This window comes from Anabrus simplex, chromosome 3 (genome assembly GCF_040414725.1).
Source record: "Anabrus simplex isolate iqAnaSimp1 chromosome 3, ASM4041472v1, whole genome shotgun sequence".
NCBI classification, from domain to species: Eukaryota; Metazoa; Arthropoda; class Insecta; order Orthoptera; family Tettigoniidae; genus Anabrus; species Anabrus simplex.
In genome coordinates, this window is record NC_090267.1 from 490612687 (window position 1) to 490628739 (window position 16053).

Genomic DNA, 16053 nt, shown 5'->3' on the forward strand with positions numbered 1-16053 from the left:
AATGTACACGCGAATGCCACAAAAGTAGCAAGGAATTATGGAAACAGGAACAAGAAAATTAACATTAGTTAAAAGGAATTTTTCCAGTGCTCACAAAGGCACGTGATAAAAGAACAGGCTATCCCCCTAAAACTAAGGCACACCTTTTTTCTTTTTAAAACAAGTAGACACCAGAATAATCAAAAGGCACACGCCAGATGAAGTGTAAAAATTTAGCAGAGCACCAAGCTACAAATTTATTAATATGTTACTAGAGGTACGAAAGGTAGACGAAAAGAAGGAAAAATCGGGAAAGAGATTCAAGCAGGGAAAGGGGATTGACCAGGGTACGATGTCCGCTCCAAACGAGAGAAAAAGTTCCAGTACAACTGTTCAAAACTTGAAGCCCAGCACGCTTCCTCCTTCATATTTCCATCATAAAGTCAAAGTCAATAATTTGGCACCGTGAAATTTCGCTGTGTCCTGAAGGGACGATAGTTCAATATCGGAGCGTTATTCAAGCCCATATGATAAATGAGAGGGCGAAATTAAAATGAATGGTAAATAATTACAGTAAAAGTCTGCTCACCCAACACGTAACGGAGAACCAAGTAAAGTCCAAATGCACTCGGACCAGCCGGTGCAGGGCTTGAGCTCCACTGCCGATTACAACACCAAGTCACACCTGATCGCCGGACAGGAGAAAGCGGCGAGTATATATACACGGAGCGAAGCGAGCTCGAGAACACACTAGAACCAGGTGACGTCACGGAGATTGCGCGTGGCGGTGTAGCAGCTGAAGCAGTGGTGAAACAGCATAGCAAGCAGAAGGTTCATAGAGCAGCGCAATATAGTGTGCACTAAATCAAGACGGAGAAGCAGCCATAAGGTAGGCGAAGTTGAGCTCGTAACATACTCCCACCACCAGGAGAAATCCGAAGGATTGGTGTCCAAGGTTGACGAGACGCCAAATGAGAGCAGAAGATGGTGAAAGCAGTACCGGTGGTCCAAATCGATACGGACGAAGATGAAGAGTGGCGGAGATCCAACTGCGGCGAAAACGATGACAGGCAAAAGGGTAGAACCGACGAAAACATGAAGATAGTAGAAGCACCAGGTCCCAGGAAGTCTGAAGGAAGCGCGGTCTCAGGGCCAGACAGGAAGACGCAGCATCATAGGAAAGAAGAAATAAAGAGAATAAGTCACCAAAAAAATAAGATGAGAAAAAGAGGGAAAAGGACGGGGGGAAAGGAGAGAGCAAGAAAACAAACAGGATGATTTAAATGATCAAACCAAATTATCTAGTGCCCTGCATAACAATATGACAGTAAAAAAAAATTTTCTATATTTATCAATAATATACCCCAAAGGGATAACAAGACAAAACTTAGTTAAAAGAGGGGGAGGATCAGGCATGAAATTTTCGGCAGTGGGAGAAGAGCTGGGTGAGCAGAGACAAGGGGAAAAAAATTGTTTGTTAAGAAATATGAAGGAAGGAGAGTAATGGACAGCAAACTAATATCGTAAAACCAAGAAAATACAAAAGGAATAAAAGAACCGATCAATACCCCTCTCCCGCCCCACAGGAAAAAAAGGGGAACGTAGGGATTAGGTATGGAAGGGCTTTAGTCGAGAAAAATGAGCCTTTCGGAGATCAGTAGGGGATTCCACAGACTGAAGCTGAACAGTATTGGGCGAGGGAAAAGAAAGAATACGAAAGGGACCCAGCCAACGAGGGGAGAGTTTAGCCGAAATATTCTGAGGTGCAGAGCTAAATGGATGATTTTTAAGAAGAACTAAATCAAACAATTTAAATTTAGAAGGTAAGGCACGAGAATTACACAGATTTTTATGAACTTTACTGGCCTGAAGGAGCTTTTGATAAGCGGAATACAATTGGGAGTGATTAAGACGATCGGAGTGTGCATCCAAAAGCGAGGGGAGATCCCACGTAAGGGCAAGGGGGTTATTCAACTCACGGCCAAGAAAGAGTTTAGCCGGTGTACAACCAGTAGAAGAATTGATGGTGGAGTTGAGGGCGAGCACAAAAGAAGGGAGTTCAGTATCCCATGATTTCAGGTTATGGGAGTGAAAAATAGATAGAAATGTTTTAAGGTTACGGTGGTAGCGTTCGACGGTATTTGCCTGAGGATGATAGGGGGAAGTACAAACCTTTTTTATGCCAAGAGAAAAACAAAAATTATAGAACTGTCTAGAGGTGAAAATCGAAGCATTATCAGAAATGAGAACTTTAGGGAGGCCAATGATAGGAAAAATGTAATTGAACAAAAGATTAATAACAATTTGTGAAGAGATATTTCTCAAAGGACGAACAATAAGAAATTTAGAAAACCCATCTAACAGAGTAAAGATGTATGAATTGGACTTAGAGGATTTAACAATAGGCCCAACAATGTCAATGTAATACTTTTCAGACGAGTAAGTGGCGGGAGAAGCGGCATAGGAGCCGTAAGGAAGGTGATTTAACGGTTTATGTTTCTGACAAGAAGGGCAAGATCGAACCCACGAAAAAATGTCTTTACGCATCTGCGGCCAAAAAAATTGGGAGGCAAGGCGAGCGTAGGTCTTAGCTCTCCCAAAGTGGCCGCCGATAGGCGAATCATGAAAATATTGAAATACCATAGACCGGAGAGTGGAAGGAAGAACCAGACGAGGAGTAGCCTTAGGAGTAGGTTTAAAAAGAAGGAGTTGGTGGTGGACCCGAAAAGGGCCAGAATAATCAGGAGAAGTAATTTCTTGGGAAATTTGTTGACAGTAAGGGTCATGCTGTTGATGGTGCAAGCAAGATTGAAAAGAGAGGGGAAAGTTAGTTAAGGAAGAGACGGAAATAACAGAGTTAATAGGAAGGGAATCAAGTTCGGAAGGTTGAAGCTGATGGTCATCAAAGAGACGAGAAAGAGCATCGGCGACAGAGTTATTATAACCGGAAACGAATTTTAAAGAGAACCTGAAACGAGACAGGCGGAGTAACCAACGACCAGTACGACCAATTTTGGGGGCATTATTTAAGAGCCAAGAAAGGGCCTGGTTATCAGTGCTGACAATAAACTCGCGATGGTCGAGATATTCAGAAAAGTGTTCTATTGAGAGAATAAGAGCCAAGGCTTCCTTTTCGTAAGTAGAATACTTTTGTTCAGCAGGGGATAACAGGCGACTAAAGTAGGCCACGGGGAGCGTACGGTCATTAATAGTTTGTTGAAGGACAGCACCAATGGCAATGTCTGAGGCATCGGTAGATAATTCAAAGGTAAAATTAAAATCAGGAATTTGTAAGAGGGGAGCATGAGATAGTTTCGATTTAAGAAGATCAAAGGCCATTTGTTGCTGAGGGGACCAGTGAAATTTGACCCCTTTTCTTTTGAGTTTATTCAATGGATCAGCAATAGATGAAAAATTAGGGATGTATTTGGCATAGAAGCCAACCATTCCCAAAAAGGAACGTAAATGTTTCAAGTTCGTAGGAGGGGGTATCTTATTAATGGCAGAGACACGATCAGGATCAACAGCAATGCCATCAGAACTCAATATGTGGCCAAGAAATTTAATCGAAGTTTGGGCGATCAAAACTTTAGAAGGATTAACGGTGAGGCCGACATTGCGAAGACGAGTAAGGACTTCGCGTACATGAGACAAATGTGAATCAAAATCCGGAGAAAAAACTAAGATATCATCAACAAAAGGAAAAAGATACTTATACTTAATGTCAGCAAAAAGGGAGTCAACAAAGCGCTGCATTATTTGGGAGCCAAGATTAAGGCCAAAGGGAACTTTTTTAAATTGATAGAGCCCAGTAGGAGTAATGAATGCCGTATACCGAGAACTGAGATCATCTAAGGGAAGTTGATTGTAAGCAGAATTGAGGTCGAAAATTGAAAAAAATTTGGAACCGGAAAAATGTTGGAATGCCGAATTTAATTTAGGCATCGGATAGGAGTCATAGACGATTTTCTCATTAAGCTTCCTATAATCCACAATAAATCTCGCAGAACCATCAGGCTTGGCGACCACAAAGGCAGGTGAAGCATAATCGGAAGATGATGGAATAATAGTATTATCTTTAAGCATTGTTTGAATCAATTGATTTAAAGTGTTCATCCGAGGAGGGCTAAGAAAATAGGGAGAAGAACGGACAGGGGTAGAATCCACTAGATCAATATGTGCAAAAAAATTCTTAACCGTGCCCAATTTAGGGGTAATAACGTCAGAGAACTCAGTGAGCAAAGCTTGAACCTGGTTAGAATGAATAGAGTTAATAGCAGGAAGTAGAGAATGTGAACGAGAGGGAAAATCAGAGATATTAATCAACGGAACAGACTTGTGTGAAAAGGAAAAAGAAACTTTGGACTGGGCAGAGTCAAGAAGAAGACCAGTATGTGAAAAGAAATCATAACCTAAGATAACCGGGAAGGACAAGTCCTCCACAATCTGAAAAGTGAAAGGCCAAGAAAGGTGCTGGAGTTTAATATGTAACAAGATACTACCCAAAATTTTTAAGGGTTGATTAGAGACTGAAAGACATCGAAGGGGAGATGGAAGATATTGCAGATGAGGATTATTGTGAAGTAAATCGCTATAAAATCGGGAACTAATGAGTGACACTGTCGCCCCAGAATCTAGGAGCGCAACAGAAGGAAAGTTATTAACTGTGAGCATAACATGACAACTCGGGGGTGAGAGAGAAATAGAATTATGAAGGGATTGGGAAGATGGGGATACGGAGGTAAGCTGGGAGGAATGAGGCAGATTTTCCCTATGTGAACGCCTACTGCCTAAGGACGCGGGTGGAAGGCGTTTCCCGAAGGCAAATTAGTACATTGACGGGCAATATGGCCCGGTAATTTACAACGATAACAGGTTATAGGAGGACGGACACTAAGGGTAGGTACGGCAGACAAAGAAGAACGTAAAGGAGGAGCAGGGATCGGTGGGGGAGAGACGGAAGCATAGTAGGAACGATCCCCTAGAGAATGTATCATATGTTGTTGAGCAAGATTGTAGAGTTGAAAAAGGGAGACGGGGGGGTAAGAACATTAAAAAGCATGCGGAATGATGGAGCGGCATAAAACTGAATAATAGATATCAGTTCGGAAGTATTATATGAAACATTCAAAACGTCACTGTAAGTGATGATAGAGTCCAAATAGTCGTGCGCAGGTTCATTGGGTAGCTGGTGGCGTCTGATGAACTCTGTACTTAGTTTGTAACGGACTTCTAGGGGCAAGAAATAATTGTGTATCGCATGTCTCAATTCATACCAATTTGAAAAATTCGACATATTATCCAACCAAAAGGTGGAGAAAAAACCCGTAGTTTTGGTGGATAAGAGACCAATTAATTGGGGAAAGGAGGCAACTTTTATATTTAAGAACTTACGAACTGAAAACAGCCAAATGGTAAGATTACGGGGATCTGTTGCGGATAATTGGGGAACTTGTAATAACGACTGCGTAATGATTTGTACATTAAGTGCATTATCAACAGAGGGGGTAGTAGGTACTGGGGGTTGAGAATAAGGAGGGGGCGACGGGACCATGTGATGTAGTAAAACGGAAGGTTTAGTATCATCAGATTGCAAATGAGGTGTATGGGTTGAGGAAGACGGATATAGGGAAGGAGAAGATGGGGTAGACGAAAAAGAAATTAGATTCGGCACAGGAGGGTTAGGTAATGATAAATTTGGTGTTAGCGGAGAAGATAGTACGGAAGAGTCATCCCCTAAAGGGAAATTATCGGAAAAACAAGCCATGAATGAAAGCACACAAAGGAATGAAGCAGTCAAAATAGAAAGTACTCTGCTACCATTTTTGTTACGGAGAGTGTTGACACATTTAAACAGATATGTACTTTCGAGTGCTTGCAGCAATCACTAAGCATAAACCGACCAAGTTCGACGTAAAGTAAGCAAAGGGACTCAAGAAATACTTGCCGGTGCGGGGAGGAAGAGGACTCAGCAGGGCAATGCGCAGGGAAGGGCGTAAAGTGAGGTAACGCCAATATTGAAATGTCGTGTCTAGAATAACCAGTTAGCAGTGATCACATCCCAAATCAAGTGGTAATTTCAATTATGAGGCCTTTCCCCAGAGGAACTATCGCGGTAGGGACACGTGGAAAAAGGGGCTCAAGAAAACTCCCACAAGCACAGGTTTCAAAAAATGAACACATATATTAAAACAACTCCAAGAAATAACAATTGTTTACACTATAAGAATGAGAACTTCGACCATTTGATACACCATTAAAGTGGGAAATTGTACAAATTATCAACAGGTTTTCTCTCCCTTTTTTTTTTGTTTAGTGTACGTATTTTAAAGGGGTAATCACCAAACCACAATATAGCTTGGGGGGGGGGGCGCCAAGCACGAAACCAGAATAAAATTTTATACCAATGTACACGCGAATGCCACAAAAGTAGCAAGGAATTATGGAAACAGGAACAAGAAAATTAACATTAGTTAAAAGGAATTTTTCCAGTGCTCACAAAGGCACGTGATAAAAGAACAGGCTATCCCCCTAAAACTAAGGCACACCTTTTTTCTTTTTAAAACAAGTAGACACCAGAATAATCAAAAAGCACACACCAGATGAAGTGTAAAAATTTAGCAGAGCACCAAGCTACAAATTTATTAATATGTTACTAGAGGTACGAAAGGTAGACGAAAAGAAGGAAAAATCGGGAAAGAGATTCAAGCAGGGAAAGGGGATTGACCAGGGTACGATGTCCGCTCCAAACGAGAGAAAAAGTTCCAGTACAACTGTTCAAAACTTGAAGCCCAGCACGCTTCCTCCTTCATATTTCCATCATAAAGTCAAAGTCAATAATTTGGCACCGTGAAATTTCGCTGTGTCCTGAAGGGACGATAGTTCAATATCGGAGCGTTATTCAAGCCCATATGATAAATGAGAGGGCGAAATTAAAATGAATGGTAAATAATTACAGTAAAAGTCTGCTCACCCAACACGTAACGGAGAACCAAGTAAAGTCCAAATGCACTCGGACCAGCCGGTGCAGGGCTTGAGCTCCCACTGCCGATTACAACACCAAGTCACACCTGATCGCCGGACAGGAGAAAGCGGCGAGTATATATACACGGAGCGAAGCGAGCTCGAGAACACACTAGAACCAGGTGACGTCACGGAGATTGCGCGTGGCGGTGTAGCAGCTGAAGCAGTGGTGAAACAGCATAGCAAGCAGAAGGTTCATAGAGCAGCGCAATATAGTGTGCACTAAATCAAGACGGAGAAGCAGCCATAAGGTAGGCGAAGTTGAGCTCGTAACAGAACCACGGGACCCAGCTGTGAGAGGCCGGCACGCTGCCATCTGGGCAACGAAGGCTCCTTATAAGTACATTATGAACAGTAAAATCAATTGGTCTCACCTCCTTTTACACCCCACTGCCGTTAAATGTTTTTACCCCCCCCCCCTCCAAAAAAGAAGGCCTGTTTCTTTATGTTTGAAGGAGATTCCAAACACCAATGTTCACGTCCATTACCTTCAGTTTTGAGATATAAGTATCCCCATAAACGTAATTCACTTTTTCACTTAATTTCACACTCCCCTCCACCCTAAGTGAATTTTCCCGCAAAAAAATACTTGTTTCTTTAATAGTAAAAGATCTTCTAAATACCAATTATTACGACTCTAACTTCTTCAATTTTGGATGTATGTGTCTTCGTGAAAGGAATTCAACTCCTTTTCACTCCCGCCCCCCCCCCCAAGATGGTTCCCCCCCAAAAAACGCATTTTTCTTTGTTTTCAAAGGATATACAAATACCAATTGTCACGTCTGTAACAACTTTAGTTTTTATTAGTTGTATGTATTCTCATAGAATTAAGTCAATTAATTTATCAATTCTTTCACCTCCTACCGAGCTCGATAGCTGCAGTCGCTTAAGTGCGGCCAGTATCCAGTATTCGGGAGATAGTAGGTTCGACCCCCACTGTCGGCAGCCCTGAAGATGGTTTTCCGTGATTTCCCATTTTTACACCAGGCAAATGCTGGGGCTGTACCTTAATTAAGGCCACGGCCGCTTCCTTCCCACTCCCAGTCCTTCCCTGTCCCATCGCCGCCATAAGACCTATATGTGTCGATGCGACGTAAAGCAACTAGCAAAAAAAAAAAAAACTTTCACCTCCCTACCCCCCCCCCCGCCGCCTTCATTGAATTTTCCGAGAATACGTGTTTCTTTACTTTTAAAGCAGATTCCAAATTTCAAATTTCACGTCTGTAACATCTTAATTTTTGAGATATCAGTAGCCTAATTAAAATAATTCAACACCACTTTACCGCCCCTCCCCTCCACCCAAGTGGTAATTCCGAAAACTAAAAATACACGTTTCTTTATTTTTAATAGAGATAAAAAATACCATTTTCATTTCTGTAACATGTTAAGTTTTTTGAGATATACTGTAGAAATTCTCATTTTAAAATTTCACCCCTTTTTAGTTCCCCTTAAGTGGAGTTTCCAAAAACAAATCACCTATGTTTCTTTACATTTACAGGAGATTCCAAATAACCACTTTTTACGTCTGTAACATTTTACGTTTCTCAGGTATTCTGTAGATATAGTCTTTCAGAACATTCACCCCAGTTTGTCACTCCTGTTTAACCGCCATTAATTGAATTTTCCAAAAACAAAAAATACGTGTTTCTTTATTTTTAAAGAATATCGCATATACAAATTTTCAGTTCTGTAATATCTTCAGTTTCTGAGATATATATGTATCCTCATTAAAGGCATTCAACCCATTATTCACCCTTTTACACCCCTCCTATTGGGATTTACAGAAAACAAAAAAATACGTGTTCCTTTGTTTTTAAAGGAGATTCTAAATACCAATTTTTACATCTGTAAACTTTTAAAGTTTTGAGATAGAGATACACTCATTTTAAAAATTCATCCCCCCCACATGAATTGGATTTTACAAAAACAGAAAATACGTGTTTATGTATTTTTTAAGGAGATCCCGAACACTAATTTTCAGGTCTGTAATATCTTCAGTTATTGAGATATAAGTATCCACTCTAAAGGCATTCACCCCACTTTTCACCCATTTTCATCCCTCCTTTTGGGATTTTCCGAAAACAAAAAAAAGTGTTTCTTAATTTTTAATGAAGATTCTAAATACCAATTTTTACATCTGTAAACATTAAAAATTTTGAGATATAGATGCACTCATTTAAAAAATTCACCCCCTTTTTCACCCCCTTAGCGACGGAATATCCAAAAATTCTCTCTTAGCGAGCACCTACATCTTAATATGAATATATCCCCAAAATTTCATTTCTTTACGTCCAGTAGTTTTGGCTCGGTGATGATGATGATGATGATGATGATGATGATGATGATGAGTCAGTCAGTCAGTCAGTCAGTCAGTCAGTCAGTCAGTCAGTCAGTCAGTCAGTCAGTCAGTCAGTCAGTCAGTCAGTCAGTCAGTCAGTCAGTCAGTCAGTCAGTCAGTCAGTCAGTCAGTCAGTCAGTCAGTCAGTCAGTCAGTCAGTCAGTCAGTCAGTCAGTCAGTCAGTCAGTCAGTCAGTCAGTCAGTCAGTCAGTCAGTCAGTCAGTCAGTCAGTCAGTCAGTCAGTCAGTCAGTCAGTCAGTCAGTCAGTCAGTCAGTCAGTCAGTCAGTCAGTCAGTCAGTCAGTCAGTCAGTCAGTCAGTCAGTCAGTCAGTCAGTCAGTCAGTCAGTCAGTCAGTCAGTCAGTCAGTCAGTCAGTCAGTCAGTCAGTCAGTCAGTCAGTCAGTCAGTCAGTCAGTCAGTCAGTCAGTCAGTCAGTCAGTCAGTCAGTCAGTCAGTCAGTCAGTCAGTCAGTCAGTCAGTCAGTCAGTCAGTCAGTCAGTCAGTCAGTCAGTCAGTCAGTCAGTCAGTCAGTCAGTCAGTCAGTCAGTCAGTCAGTCAGTCAGTCAGTCAGTCAGTCAGTCAGTCAGTCAGTCAGTCAGTCAGTCAGTCAGTCAGTCAGTCAGTCAGTCAGTCAGTCAGTCAGTCAGTCAGTCAGTCAGTCAGTCAGTCAGTCAGTCAGTCAGTCAGTCAGTCAGTCAGTCAGTCAGTCAGTCAGTCAGTCAGTCAGTCAGTCAGTCAGTCAGTCAGTCAGTCAGTCAGTCAGTCAGTCAGTCAGTCAGTCAGTCAGTCAGTCAGTCAGTCAGTCAGTCAGTCAGTCAGTCAGTCAGTCAGTCAGTCAGTCAGTCAGTCAGTCAGTCAGTCAGTCAGTCAGTCAGTCAGTCAGTCAGTCAGTCAGTCAGTCAGTCAGTCAGTCAGTCAGTCAGTCAGTCAGTCAGTCAGTCAGTCAGTCAGTCAGTCAGTCAGTCAGTCAGTCAGTCAGTCAGTCAGTCAGTCAGTCAGTCAGTCAGTCAGTCAGTCAGTCAGTCAGTCAGTCAGTCAGTCAGTCAGTCAGTCAGTCAGTCAGTCAGTCAGTCAGGACAAGTTATTTTATATATATAGTTTTCACTATTACCTAGTTTATATACAAGTATCTACTGAAAAATTATTCTACGTACTTTAAGTCGTTATGTCGTACGCCACTCGATTAATTAACGACGAGTGTTTGAAGTTTGAAGTGAACTGGGGAGTTCTCCATTATGATTTGAGTTGTTAAAGTGAGTTGAAACCGAAACGAAGGGGCGCAGTTTGGAAAGGAAATAAGACATTTCTATATAAATGACAGTAAACTAAAAGTGAAAGTCAAATTACCTACAAGAGATTTGAACAACTTGAAACGAATTCAGACTTCATAGCCTGAAGAAGTTTATACCTAGGCTGTTCAAAATCTCCGTTAAGTTTCAAATAATCTACTTTTCGGCAAAATGTATGTTTAAACCAAGGAAGAAGGAAAGAGTTATACAATCTAACTACAATGAACGGCTTCAAAATTACATTATCGAGGTTCCTTAAAATCAGGTTTCATATCGTAGACGATTATTATGTTTCTGTATGCAAGGAAGAATTTTTCTAAAGTAGCAGTTTTAGTTAATGTCATCAAACAACAAAGCCTGAACATTTTGAAATGTTAAAAAGCAACAAATACTTATTAGTACAGATCCTGCAGATAGCTATGATGACACTGCACTTCAGCCCTATTGTTAAACACAGTCACAGGTAAATGGCGTTGCAAGAGTAGCCTCTTTGCAAATCCTTTGAAAGCAGTATTCTCTTTATATTTCATATTATGATGTGATGAAGTACTAATTACACTTTCCAACTCCTTCTATCCACCTTACGGGTTCCGTGAAACAAAAATATAAAATATGCACTAAAGTATTAAGAAAATTAGAATTAAATTCAAGACAACAACAACAAAGTGAGTACCGAATGACAGGTTTCTGTTGAAACTAATACAGAATATAACTTACATTATTATTAGTATTTTAACAATTTGCACTAAGTCGCACCGAAACAGATAGGTCTTATGGCGACGATGGGACAGGAAAGGCCTAAAAGTCGGAAAGAGTCCGCCGTGGCCTTAATTAAGGTACAGCCCCAGCATTTGTCTGGTGTGAAAATGGTAAACTACGGAAAACCATCTTCAGGGCTGCCGACAATGGAGTTCGAACCCACTATCTCCCGGATGCAAGCTCATAGTAATCCTCCATTGAACCCAGCGTTCAGATCTCGGCATGACCATGTGACATGTACGTAGGACAGTGCTTGACTGAGAATGCATTAACACACCTACACAGTGTCTGATTACTAAAATGACTTTGTCCTGAAATAAATAAATAAATAAATAAATAAATAAATAAATAAATAAATAAATAAATCAATCAATCAATGCCCGCCTGGTGGCCATAATCGCTAAGGCGCCAAGTCTACTTGGTCTGACACCGTGGTTAGCCGGTTCGAGTCCCCTTGGTCGAAAAATGATTCACCATCAGAATGCTGGCCGGCAGGATAGGGGAGGTGGTGTTATACAATTTCCAATCACTAGATAGAGTGCCAAAAGCCTGGATTAAATTCCAAACCTCTCTGCATTGCTCATGTGGACTGAGGGCATATGACGCTACCGAAATGAAAAAATATAGTAAAATTAGTTGTGACAAACGCGGCCGGGTGGTAGGAGAGAATGATTTCGTTTTGACCAGGAAGTATGTAAGTTGTATGAACATTCTAGTGTAAATTTCTGAAAGTCAACACTGTTTCCGTATGCGGTGTGTGAGTGTTTAAAATACTGTAGCTACTATTATCCTGGTCTGTATTTCATTTCCTCATTTGGAATAGAATGTTCTCAACTGAGGTAACATATCAATGCTCCAGCGTTACGGTATTCCTTTCAAAGCATGGAACACCTTTAAAAAGAAATAGAATAAAAGAAGGAAAGTAAGAAGTGACAATGGAGTTGAACATCCTGGAGAAGGTCAAGGTCATCTACCGCTCTTTAGAATATCACTGACCCATATTTCACTTCTTTCGATCATTGCGTTCTTTGTCATAGCCTGAATTACTTTTTATGCCTTTAGCAGTCGATGTTTATCAATAGTATGATGACCTGGTTTTGAAAATCCACAGCCTCTTTCCAGTCATTCGACCGGGTCAGGAATGAAATGAATGAAGCCCCCATCTTGCTGCGAGGATAGGAATTGTGCCGCCTGCCGAAGCCTGTCGCACTCCTCTGAGCCAATGATTAATGAATGAAAGATGAAATGAAGTGCTATTGGAGAGTGTTGCTGGAATAAATTATGGCAGAGAAAGCCTGGGCACCCGCAGGAAAACCTGTCCCTCCTCCACTTTGTTTCCTTAGGTTTTGTCCCTAGGAATTACAACTCGTCTTTTCCGAGTGCAGTTTCATTATAAAAGCTGTTAACTATATCAAGTACTCCTATTTCATAACGCTTCCTGTGATACCCTCGGTCAGACTGCTCTTTATTTTAAGGTTTTGCAAGTACTTAGGAAGGAAGTACCTATTACTGAAAGCGGACACACCGCTTGATTGCTTTCACCATTGCAGCGATCGGCAGTAAATATTTATGACGATATTCCTTTTCTATCACTTCTGACTTTTGATAGCCAAAGCCATAACTTTACCATCGCATTAAAATCAGTGGAAAACTTAAGAAAATAGGTTGTCCGTACCCTCAGCCTTATTTCATGTGTATCTGCACTTATTGCAAAACCGCAATATTGTTGTAGTAGGTCAATGCGTGTATCAGTCAGTCGACCGCGATCAATGCGGTAATGTACCATCACATATTTTCTCCTTCGCATGTGTTTGCGCACATTTTGCGATCATACACTTGATTGCAGCGTTTATTTAATTAATAATAATGTTATTGGCTGTACGTCCGATCAACTTCTCTTACGATTTTCCGAGACGCCGAGGTGACGGAATTTAGTCCCGCAAGAGTTCTCTTACGTGCTAGTAAGTCTGACGTATTTGTCCACTTTCAAATTCTAGGATAGAACCCCCGAGTTAGGGTCAGAAGTCCAATCGGGCATTGTCGCTAATTCTCAAGAGAGGAGTTCATTAATGTGAAATACAATAATACATTTTCAGCTAAATACCGCTTAAATTTAAAAATAAATAATTTTCTTATTCTGAGACATGATATTGACGATGAAAGACTCCAAATTTTCAAACCTAATTTTCTCCGATATAAGATGTTTGACCAAGGTATTTTGCTTGTCAATTTTGTAAGGGACAGTTGGTAAAAACGTCATCGTAAGAATATGAGCAGATATTCTATGTTTCCCTATGCACCCTCAAACTACAAATCAAGTCCCAAGTTTATGTCATACTCATAGCTTCAGCACGATAGTTAATTTAGTAGCCAGTCAAAACATTCACAGTATTACGACTTTGCAATTTGCTTCTCTAAAGCACTAATGGTAATGACAAAACATTCACTTGTATTGATTTCAAAATAATCTTATTTATCCACAGACTCCAAACAAAGCTTTTCTCCCTTTCGTGAACGAGGCCTCCCAAATGTTTCAGTTACACTGGTATTATACCTACAACTTGATAATATTGTTAATTCTGCATCTGTATCACTTAACGGTACTATTGCAAGATTTACTCTACCCTTACCGTAAATTTCATATTTTAAAAATCTTCTTAATCCTGTCTATCGTTAAAAAATATACGCCAAACGTACAAAAATCTCTACGAGCGCAATAAACACCATCACATGTCTCCATAGTAATGAAAATATAACAATAATACAACAACGTCAACAAAAGCTGCCTTCCCAGCACCGATGAACATGCGCAACGTTTCTGTCATGTTACCAACATTGAAAAACAAAAACTATTATAAACTATATATTACGGTCATATTACAAATAAAGGCTACCACATATAGACGTGACGTCTAATTACATTCCAGTAAATGTAAGCCCTCGTACTGACGTGGTATTCTCGAGAGAGCAATGCTATCTCCTGGGTAAACAGTCATGGATATTTCTTTGGAGGAAGGAGATTCATTTCAGACAGGTCTCTTAATGAAGTCGAAGGTGAACGCCGGTAATTATTTTGCCTGCACTAATTTTGTATAGATAACCTCAGTAGACATAACTGTGTGTATAAGTACAGAACGAGTTTTAAAACTTAATATTTGCCCGTAGTTACTTATTTTAGGCCAAAAATGAGGAGCATTTCAGTATATGATACAAACATATCGATAGAGGAACTAGCCAAATTTTATAAATTTGTTCATTATTCGTTCGATCACTCATCTAATTACAGAACATTGTGATCGGTCTCCAGTTTCTTACGTTTTCCGCATCTCCACTATTGTGTATTAGGGCGGTTCTGGCTTTCTTGAAAGCGTAGCAGGAAACAGAGACATCTAACATTAGTGAACGGTGAGACTACTCTAAGCTTTCTTTGACGTGTTAGAAACGGGATAGTTAGGCAGAAAATTAAATATAAATTCGCCGTTATGTTATATTGGCATGTGCGTTGCGAGAACGTTAATTTATATTTAAATATCTCCGTAACAATTAGTTAATATTTGTTGGTTCGTAGTATTTCTAGCACGAATCTGAACTTCCCCCATACGTGTTAAATTATTTCCATGCGGGAAGAGGCCTCTCTGCTTTGCTTGCTGTCCTGTACCGTACTTAATATTGTTACCTTGTGCTGCTGTAACAAAAATGAATAAAAAATTATCCTTATAAGTAATTCAATTACTTGTAACTCTGATTAAAATCACTAACCTGCCTGGAATGGAACTTGGAAACTCCTAATCTGGCGCACAATAAATCGCGATCATCTCTCTCCGAAAATACCCAAGAGCCGACGTTCTTCGCTCACGAACTGCACATGGCGGAAAGCCTCGTAAGTCTTAACTATACACTTTTCCAGTCCTTGCAGAAGGTTGATAGACCTATTACACCCGCTAATGTTCAGGCTGCTCATTGGTCCATTCTGGATTCCCACCTGCGACATTGTTCTACAAGTATTTCTCTTTCTCACTGCATCACTACTTTCACGTTCTAACTTTGAGGTCTATGTTATACTCGGCCCCTTAGAGCATCACTACTCATAGAGTGCGCATAGCGCCACCTCGTGAAGCCAACATCACGATCAGGTTATCGGGGGTTAGTTCGAAGTCGGTTCTCAGAGGATATGAGGAGAATTCTCAAACAGTGACGTTCGGAAAGGACACGAAATCGGAACAAGGGAGGTACCCTGCTTGGCTGTTGTGGTTAAGCATAAATTACAATAAGAACCGTGGACACAAATTGGTATGTATTAAAACTGATAGCGTCCTATGACCGGATAACTCATTACGATCATATCTCCGTGAGTAATAGTGTATTGTTTAATGTTAATTACTTATTATATTCTAAGGGATATACAAAGGGCACTCGGACAGTTTTGTAATGTGAGTGAACGCTTTAGTCTTTTTCAAAATAATTTCCACCACACTCAATACATTTCCCCATACGTTGAAACTATTCACTGAACCAACTCTGCCATTTTTCTTCGGTTACATTTTCACACTCTTGATCCCATGCTGCCAGAAGCTCATCGTGGGATGCAAAACGCCACCCTTTCAGCTTCATCTTCACTCCTGGAAAGAATACGAAGTCACATGGGGCAAGACCAGGACTGTATGG